Source organism: Staurois parvus, unplaced genomic scaffold (assembly GCF_062004578.1).
Source record: "Staurois parvus isolate SC_StPar_1 unplaced genomic scaffold, SC_StPar_1.0 ptg001077l, whole genome shotgun sequence".
In the NCBI taxonomy this organism is placed as follows: Eukaryota; Metazoa; Chordata; class Amphibia; order Anura; family Ranidae; genus Staurois; species Staurois parvus.
The window spans coordinates 20487-29196 of record NW_028318873.1 but is presented as its reverse complement, the minus strand read 5'-3'; positions in this window follow the sequence as shown (position 1 = coordinate 29196).

Sequence of the window (8710 nt, the reverse complement as noted above, 5' to 3'; positions counted from 1 at the left end):
ACTCTATTTTATTCTGTTTTATTCAACTCTATTGGGAAGAATAGTGCCCCATCATTGGTGTCAGTGGGAGGAATAGTGCCCCATCATTGGTGTCAGTGGGAGGAATAGTGCCCCATCATTGGTGTCAGTGGGAGGAATAGTGCCCCATCATTGGTGTCAGTGGGAGGAATAGTGCCCCATCATTGGTGTCAGTGGGAGGAATAGTGCCCCATCACTGGTGTCAGTGGGAGGAATAGTGCCCCATCACTGGTGTCAGTGGGAGGAATAGTGCCTCATCATTGGTGTCAGTGGGAGGAATAGTGCCCCATCATTGGTGTCAGTGGGAGGAATAATACCCCATCATTGGTGTCAGTGGGAGGAATAGTGCCCCATCATCGGTGTCAGTGGGAGGAATAGTGCCCCATCATTGGTGTCAGTGGGAGGAATAGTGTCCCATCGTTGGTGTCAGTGGGAGGAATAGTGCCCCATCATTGGTGTCAGTGGGAGGAATAATACCCCATCATTGGTGTCAGTGGGGGGAATAGTGTCCCATCATTGGTGTCAGTGGGAGGAATAGTGCCCCATCATTGGTGTCAGTGGGAGGAATAGTGCCCCATCATTGGTGTCAGTGGGAGGAATAGTGCCCCATCATTGGTGTCAGTGGGGGGAATAGTGCCCCATCATTGGTGTCAGTGGGGGGAATAGTGTCCCATCATTGGTGTCAGTGGGAGGAATAGTGTCCCATCATTGGTGTCAGTGGGAGGAATAGTGCCCCATCATTGGTGTCAGTGGGAGGAATAGTGCCCCGTCATTGGTGTCAGTGGGAGGAATAATACCCCATCATTGGTGTCAGTGGGAGGAATAGTGCCCCATCATCGGTGTCAGTGGGAGGAATAGTGCCCCATCATCGGTGTCAGTGGGAGGAATAGTGCCCCATCATTGGTGTCAGTGGGAGGAATAGTGCCCCATCATTGGTGTCAGTGGGAGGAATAGTGCCCCATCATTGGTGTCAGTGGGAGGAATAGTGCCCCATCATTGGTGTCAGTGGGAGGAATAGTGCCCCATCATTGGTGTCAGTAGGAGGAATAGTGCCCCATCATCGGTGTCAGTGGGGGGAATAGTGCCCCGTCATTGGTGTCAGTGGGAGGAATAGTGTCCCATCATTGGTGTCAGTGGGAGGAATAGTGCCCCATCATTGGTGTCAGTGGGAGGAATAGTGCCCCATCATTGGTGTCAGTGAGAGGAATAGTGCCCCATCATTGGTGTCAGTGGGGGGAATAGTGCCCCATCATTGGTGTCAGTGGGAGGAATAGTGCCCCATCATTGGTGTCAGTGGGAGGAATAGTGCCCCATCATTGGTGTCAGTGGGAGGAATAGTGCCCCATCATTGGTGTCAGTGGGAGGAATAGTGCCCCATCATTGGTGTCAGTGGAAGGAATAGTGCCCCATCATTGGTGTCAGTGGGAGGAATAGTGCCCCATCATTGGTGTCAGTGGGAGGAATAGTGCCCCATCATTGGTGTCAGTGGGAGGAATAGTGCCCCATCATTGGTGTCAGTGGGAGGAATAGTGCCCCATCATTGGTGTCAGTGGGAGGAATAGTGCCCCATCATTGGTGTCAGTGGGGGAATAGTGCCCCATCATTGGTGTCAGTGGGGGAATAGTGCCCCATCATTGGTGTCAGTGGGAGGAATAGTGCCCCATCATTGGTGTCAGTGGAAGGAATAGTGCCCCATCATTGGTGTCAGTGGGAGGAATAGTGCCCCATCATTGGTGTCAGTGGGAGGAATAGTGCTCCATCATTGGTGTCAGTGGGAGGAATAGTGCCCCATCATTGGTGTCAGTGGGAGGAATAGCGCCCCATCATTGGTGTCAGTGGGAGGAATAGCGCCCCATCATTGGTGTCAGTGGGAGGAATAGCGCCCCATCATTGGTGTCAGTGGGAGGAATAGCGCCCCATCATTGGTGTCAGTGGGAGGAATAGTGCCCCATCATTGGTATCAGTGGGAGGAATAGTGCCCCATCATTGGTATCAGTGGGAGGAATAGTGCCCCATCATTGGTGTCAGTGGGGGGAATAGTGCCCCATCATTGGTGTCAGTGGGAGGAATAGTGTCCCATCATTGGTGTCAGTGGGGGGAATAGTGTCCCATCATTGGTGTCAGTGGGAGGAATAATGCCCCATCATTGGTGTCAGTGGGGGGAATAGTGCCCCATCATTGGTGTCAGTGGGGGGAATAGTGTCCCATCATTGGTGTCAGTGGGAGGAATAGTGTCCCATCATTGGTGTCAGTGGGAGGAATAGTGTCCCATCATTGGTGTCAGTGGGAGGAATAGTGCCCCATCATTGGTGTCAGTGGGAGGAATAGTGCCCCATCATTGGTGTCAGTGGGAGGAATAGTGCCCCATCATTGGTGTCAGTGGGAGGAATAGTGCCCCATCATTGGTGTCAGTGGGAGGAATAGTGCCCCATCATTGGTGTCAGTGGGAGGAATAGTGCCCATTCTGGGAAGTCCTCCATCAATGTGGGAATAATGGCGGCTGACATGAGATCAGTACAACCCTTCATGGATCGAAAACCAACAGAAGAGATCTCATCAATAAATTCAGTTGTATAGAGTCTCATCTTATCGAATGATTGTACAGTTGCAAGAAAAAGTATGTGAACCCCTTGGGATTACGTGGAGTTTTGCATGAATTGGGCATAAAATGTGCTCTGAACGTCATCTAAGTCACAACAATAGAAGAACACAGTCTGCTGAACATAATACTACACAAACATTAGATGTTGCCATGGTTTAATTGCACATAACATGTAAACATTCACAGTGCAGGGAGGAAAAAGTATGTGAGGTCCTAGCTTAATGACTTCTCCCAGAGCTAATTGGAGCCAGGAGTGAGCCAACCTTGACTCCAATCGGTGGGATGATATTGGATGTGTTGCTGACACCTGTTTTGGGTTTACTGGTTTCAAGAAGCACTGTCTGATGTGAACCATGCCTCGCAGAAAAGAGCTCTCAGAAGACCTACGATCAAGAATTGTTGACTTGCATGAAGCTGGAAAGGGTTACAAAAGTATCTCCTTGAGCCTTGATGTTCCTGTGTCCACGGTAAGACAGACTGTCTACAAATGGAGAAAGTTTAGCACTGTTGCTACTCTCCCTAGGTGTGGTCGTCCTGTAAAAATGACTGCAAGAGCACAGCGCAGAATGCTGCATGAGGTAAAGAAGAATCCCAGAGTGTCAGCTAAAGACCTACAGAAATCTCTGGCACATGCTAACATTTTTGTTGACACATCTACAATAAGGAAAACATTAAACAAGAATGGAGTACATGGGAGGACACCACGGAGGAAGCCATTGCTGTCCAAAAAGAAGATTGCAGCACGTTTGAAGTTTGCAAAAGAGCACCTGGATGTTCCACAGCACTACTGGCAGAATATACTGTGGACAGATGAAACCAAGATTGAGTTGTTTGGGAAGAACACACAACACTATGTGTGGAGAAAAAAAGGCCCAGCACACCAACATCAAAACCTCATCCCCACTGTGAAACATGGCGGAGGGAGCATCATGGTTTGGGGCTGCTTTGCTGCCTCAGGGCTGGACGGATTGTTGTCATTGATGGGAAAATGAATTCCAGAGTTTATCAAGACATTTTACAGGAAAATGTACGACCATCTGTCCGCCAACTGAAGCTCCGCAGAGGATGGGTGATGCAACAGGACAATGATGACCCAAAGCATACAAGTAATTCAACAAAACAATGGCTGCAACAGCACAGAATACGCCTTCTGGAGTGGCCCAGTCAGAGTCCTGACCTCAACCCCATTGAAATGCTGTGGCATGACCTTAAGAGAGCGATTCACACCAGACATCCCAAGAATATTGCTACACTGAAACAGTTTTGTGAAGAGGAGTGGTCCAAAATGACTCCAGATCGTTGTGCAGGTCTGATCTGCAACTACAGGAAACGTTTGGTTGAGGTTATTGCTGCCAAAGGAGGGTCAACCAGTTATTAAGTCCAAAGGTTCACATACTTTTTCCTCCCTGCACTGTGAATGTTTACATGTTATGTGCAATTAAACCATGGCAACATCTAATGTTTGTGTAGTATTATGTTCAGCAGACTGTGTTCTTCTATTGTTGTGACTTAGATGACGTTCAGAGCACATTTTATGCCCAATTCATGCAAAACTCCACGTAATCCCAAGGGGTTCACATACTTTTTCTTGCAACTGTATATCACAGGAATCCCTTCTAGATCAATTGTATGTCATTGTGATCCATCATCCACCATATTCCCCGAAGTATTGGTTGGCCGGCCTTTCCACGCACATGACCTTTAATGGCCCCCCAGTCTTAGTCCTTGGGGTTCAATATTGAGTTGGCCCCGCCCTTTCCACGCACATGACCTTTAATGGCCCCCAGTCTTAGTCCCTAGAGTTCAATACTAAGTTGGCCCCGCCCTTTCCACACACATGACCTTTAATGGCCCCCCCAGTCTTAGTCCGTAGGGTTCAATATTGAGTTGGCCCCGCCCTTCCCACGCACATGACCTTTAATGGCCTCCCAGTCTTAGTCCGTAGGGTTCAATATTGAGTTGGCCCCGCCCTTTCCACACACATGACCTTTAATGGCCCCCAGTCTTAGTCCGTAGGGTTCAATACTGAGTTGGCCCCGCCCTTCCCACGCACATGACCTTTAATGGCCCCCAGTCTTAGTCCGTAGGGTTCAGTATTGAGTTGGCCCTGCCCTTTCCACACACATGACCTTTAATGGCCCCCCCAGTCTTAGTCCGTAAGGTTCAATGTTGGGTTGGCCCCGCCCTTTCAACACACATGACCTTTAATGGCCCCCCAGTCTTAGTCCGTAGGGTTCAATATTGAGTTGGCTCCGCCCTTTGCAGCTATAACAGCTTCAACTCTTCTGGGAAGGCCGTCCACAAGGTTTAGGAGGGTGTCTATGGGAAGGTTGGACCATTCTTCCAGAAGCACATTTGTCAGGTCAGGCACTGATGTCGGGGGAGGGGCACTGATGTCGGGGGAGGGGCACTGATGTCGGGGGAGGAGGTCTGGCTCGCAGTCTCCCCTCTAATTCATCCCAAAGGTGTTCTATGGGGTTGAGCTCAGGACTCTGTGCAGGACAGTCAAGTTCCTCCACCCCAAACTGGCTCCTCCATGTCTTTATGGACCTTGCTTTGTGCCCTGGTGGGCAGTCATGTTGGAACAGGAAGGGGCCATCCCCAAACTCCTCCCACAAAGTTGGGAGCATGAAATTGTCCAAAATTTCGCCTTAAGAGTTCCCTTCACCGGAACTAGGGGGCCAAGCCCAATCCCTGAAAAGCACCTCCCTCCATAATCCCCCCTCCACCAATCTTTACACTTGGCACAATGCAGTCAGGCAAGTACCGTTCTCCTGGCAACCGCCAAACCCATACACGCCCATCAGATGGCCAGACAGAGAAGTGTGATTGGTCACTCTAGAGCAGGGGCGGATTGACAACTCATGGGGCCCGTGTGTCCTTGCCCCAAACTCAAAAAGCCTATGAAAAAGGTACCAGGGGCATCTCATGGGGCCCCCTACTGACCCTGGGCCCTCGGGCATCGCCCGAGTTTCCAAATGGTCAGTCCGCCCCTGCTCAATAGAACATGTCTCCTCTGCTCTAGAGTCCAGTGGCAACGTGCTTTACACCACGGCATACGATGCTTTGCATTGCACTTGGTGATGGAAGGCTTGGATGCAGCTGCTCGGCCATGGAAACCCATTCCATGAAGCTCTCTATGCTCTGTTGTTGGGCTCATCTGAAGGCCACACCAAGTTTGGAGGTCTTTAGCTATTGACTCTGCAGACAGTTGGTGACTTCTGCGCACTGTGCGCTTCAGCATGCGCTGACCCCGCCCTGTCATGTGACGTGGCCTACCACTTGGTGGCTGAGTGGCTGTTGTTCCCAGTGGCTTCCACTTTGTTATAATCCCACTAACAGTTGAGCGTGGAATATTTAGTAGCAGGAAATGTCACGGATGGACTTATTGCCCAGGTGGCCACCTATCACGGGACCACGCTTGGAGTCACTGAGCTCCTGAGAGCGACCCATTCTTCACCAATGTTTGTAGAAGCCGTCTGCATGCCTAGGGGCTTGATTGTATACACCTGTGTCCATGGAGGGGATTGGAACACCTGAATCACATGATATGGAGGGTATTGGAACACCTGAATCACATGATATGGAGGGGATTTGGAACACCTGAATCACATGATATGGAGGGGATTGGAACACCAGAATCACATGATATGGAGGGGATTGGAACACCAGAATCACATTATTTGGAGGGGATTGGAACACCTGAATCACATGATATGGAGGGGATTGGAACACCTGAATCACATGATATGGAGGGGATTGGAACACCAGAATCACATGATATGGAGGGGATTGGAACACCAGAATCACATGATATGGAGGGGATTGGAACACCAGAATCACATTATTTGGAGGGGATTGGAACACATGAATCACATGATTGGGAGGGGATTGGAACACCTGAATCACGTGATTGGGAGTGGATTGGAACACCTGAATCACATGATGTGGAGGGGATTGGAACACCTGAATCACATGATATGGAGGGGATTGAAACACCTGAATCACATGATATTGAGGGGATTGGAACACCTAAATCACATGATTGGGAGGGGATTGGAACAAATGAATCACATGATTGGGAGGGGATTGGAACACCTGAATCACATGATGTGGAGGGGATTGGAACACCTGAATCACATGATTGGGAGGGGATTGGAACACCTGAATCACATGATATGAAGGGGATTGGATCACCAGAATCACATGATTTGGAGGGGATTGGAACACCAGAATCACATGATTTGGAGGGGATTGGAACACCAGAATCACATGATTGGGAGGGGATTGGAACGCCTGAATCACATGATATGAAGGGGATTGGATCACCAGAATCACATGATTTGGAGGGGATTGGAACACCAGAATCACATGATTTGGAGGGGATTGGAACACCAGAATCACATGATTGGGAGGGGATTGGAACGCCTGAATCACATGATATGCCCTTCTAGACCCAGCAGTACCTAATGAGCAGCCTGTGGCCCTCTGGTCCTTTTTGGGTGGCCCCTGATTCCTGCAGACTGTAGTCTGAGCGTCCCTATCTCCCTGTAATAGCAGTGACCCCCAGCAGTCTCCTGTCTCCAGTTGTCTCCTGAAGGATGTCCCCAGTCACCAAGGACTCCTGCAGTCTCTGCCCATCCCCTGTAGCACTGTCCATAGTCCTGGACCTTCTCCTGTAATGTGTCTCCAGTTGTCTCCTGAAGGATGTCCCCAGTCACCAAGGACTCCTGCAGTCTCTGCCCATCCCCTGTAGCACTGTCCATAGTCCTGGACCTTCTCCTGTAATGTGTCTCCAGTTGTCTCCTGAAGGATGTCCCCAGTCACCAAGGACTCCTGCAGTCTCTGCCCATCCCCTGTAGCACTGTCCATAGTCCTGGACCTTCTCCAGTAATGTGTCTCCAGTTGTCTCCTGAAGGATGTCCCCAGTCACCAAGGACTCCTGCAGTCTCTGCCCATCCCCTGTAGCACTGTCCATAGTCCTGGACCTTCTCCTGTAATGCGTCTCCAGTTGTCTCCTGAAGGATGTCCCCAGTCACCAAGGACTCCTGCAGTCTCTGCCCATCCCCTGTAGCACTGTCCATAGTCCTGGACCTTCTCCTGTAATGTGTCTCCAGTTGTCTCCTGAAGGATGTCCCCAGTCACCAAGGACTCCTGCAGTCTCTGCCCATCCCCTGTAGCACTGTCCATAGTCCTGGACCTTCTCCAGTAATGTGTCTCCAGTTGTCTCCTGAAGGATGTCCCCAGTCACCAAGGACTCCTGCAGTCTCTGCCCATCCCCTGTAGCACTGTCCATAGTCCTGGACCTTCTCCTGTAATGCGTCTCCAGTTGTCTCCTGAAGGATGTCCCCAGTCACCAAGGACTCCTGCAGTCTCTGCCCATCCCCTGTAGCACTGTCCATAGTCCTGGACCTTCTCCTGTAATGTGTCTCCAGTTGTCTCCTGAAGGATGTCCCCAGTCACCAAGGACTCCTGCAGTCTCTGCCCATCCCCTGTAGCACTGTCCATAGTCCTGGACCTTCTCCTGTAATGTGTCTCCAGTTGTCTCCTGAAGGATGTCCCCAGTCACCAAGGACTCCTGCAGTCTCTGCCCATCCCCTGTAGCACTGTCCATAGTCCTGGACCTTCTCCTGTAATGTGTCTCCAGTTGTCTCCTGAAGGATGTCCCCAGTCACCAAGGACTCCTGCAGTCTCTGCCCATCCCCTGTAGCACTGTCCATAGTCCTGGACCTTCTCCAGTAATGTGTCTCCAGTTGTCTCCTGAAGGATGTCCCCAGTCACCAAGGACTCCTGCAGTCTCTGCCCATCCCCTGTAGCACTGTCCATAGTCCTGGACCTTCTCCTGTTGCCGCACTCTGGAATATTTACTATCACATGTGGCCCTCTGGTACCGTCGGGACTACTCGGTGCTCCCTATATCAGTAGAGTTGACCATCGCAGTTCTAGACGGTTCTACTTTGAGACACTTCTCTAATGTCACTCAAGTGATGGTGTCACTGGCGAGAACCCCCCCTCCCCCCCCCGGGTGCAAGGTGGCTTTGGAGGACAGGGCAAGGTGGTGCCACGCTCACCTATTTGTGCAGCATTTTC